Genomic DNA, 2,018 nt, shown 5'->3' on the forward strand with positions numbered 1-2,018 from the left:
ATTCATAACGTTAACAAAGTCCAAGTCCTGAAGCAACAGCGAATTAAAACGCCATTGTCTATTATTTTGTGTATTGGCCTGAATTTTAATAGAAAGCTTAAGTGGGGCATGATCCGAAATGGTTATAGAGTCATAATCACATTTAATCACTGAAGAAATAAGACGAGAATCAATAAAGAAATAATCAATTCTTGAATAGGAATGGTGAACATGTGAAAAAAAGAAAAATCTTTTTCCTGAGGATGCAAAAAACGCCAAATGTCCGTCGACCCAGAATCAGAGAGGAATGAATTAATCAAAGTTGCAGATTTATTAGGTAAGGTCCGTAGAGGAGCCGAATGGTCCAAAGCTGGAGATAAACAGGTATTAAGATCTCCGCCCCAGATCAATGAAAACTCATTCAAATTCGGGAACTGATTGAATAATGATTTATAAAATTCCGGACAGTCCATATTAGGAGCATAAACATTAACCAAAACTACCTTTTTATTAAATAGTAGACCACTAACCAATAGAAATCTACCATTTGGATCAGAAATAATATCATGTTGTATAAAAGTAACTGAGGAGTCTATAAAAATAGAGACGCCTTGAATCTTAGCATTGGAGTTCGAATGAAACTGTTGTTCCTTCCAGAATTTAAAAAAACATAGTCTGTCCCCCCTCCGCACATGGGTCTCTTGTAAAAATAAAATTTGTGCTTTAAGTCTCCGGAACACTTTAAAAACTTTTTTCCTTTTAATAGGATGATTAAGACCATTAGTATTCCAGGAGACAAAATTAATAATAGACTCCATAAACCCTAAAGTCAACCCGCAACAAGGAGGATTGACGATAGGCTCGACCCACGAACCCGGAAAGGGAACAGAACAAATAAGAGATACCGGGAAGAAGAACGCAACCAATACTTCAATAGTGTACATAGCCCAAGAAGAAAGAAACTAAAACGTGAAGCCCCTCCCACCACCCCCCACCCCATGACCCCAAGGCTAAATCTAACGCAGACCAGCCCGAAAGAAGCAAGCACTAAAACTACCCCCATGACTTCCGGTATATGCTCCCTAAAAAAAGTGTAAATATAAAAAAGATCAGCTAATTATAAAACAGTAAAAGAATAAAAAAAAGGTAACTCAATTAAAACAAACACATAATATAACAGAGTAAAAGCCAGAAAATATAAAAAAAACCGCAACAAACCCCAGACCCTATGAGTAAACAAAACAAAAAAAAAAATGAGATTATTAACATAAACTAGTTATGAAAACCTACAAAACAAAGTAGATTTAAAAACTACAAAATTTAAGGCCACAAAGGAAATACGTAAAATGACGGTGAGGAAATAACCACCCAGAATCCCCTGGGAAAAAGAAAGGAATGACGCAGTTAAAAAGAAAGTTTAGCAACCATATTAAATAATCAAAAATAAACTTTTCTGCCCATATAGGGCCAAAAAAAAATTAAGACTGACAAATTCACAACCTCCGATCAACGGAGATAGTTAAAAATTACGATTAAGATGTTGAAGGTGAAAATTGATCCAGATAACTCTGGGCATCCGATGGAGACTCAAAAAAATGGAGGACTCCATCCGACGTACGAATCCTTAGACGTGCAGGATAAAGCAGCGCTGGTTTTAAATCCATCTTGTAGAGTTCCGACATCACAGATCTGTAACGAACCCGTTGATCCCGGATTGGTTTACTGAAATCCTCCACGAATCGGAACTTAAGATCCAGAAAATCAATGTAACCTTTAGATCGAACGAAATGAAACAGTTTCTCCTTGTCTTGAAAGTAATGAAAACGTAAAATGACATGTCGAGGTTTATCTGACCTAAGCGAGTATGATGGAACTCTGTGAACACGATCCAATAACGGTGGTTGGTCAGGAAATAAAGTAGGAAATGCATCTTTTAAAAGTTGAGAAAAATACTTCATAGGGTTATCAGGTTCAACAGCTTCACGCACTCCAATCATTCGAAGATTCTGCCGTCGCATTCTGGATTCTAAGTCAGAGTT

Source organism: Mobula birostris, chromosome 29 (assembly GCF_030028105.1).
Source record: "Mobula birostris isolate sMobBir1 chromosome 29, sMobBir1.hap1, whole genome shotgun sequence".
NCBI lineage: Eukaryota > Metazoa > Chordata > Chondrichthyes > Myliobatiformes > Myliobatidae > Mobula > Mobula birostris.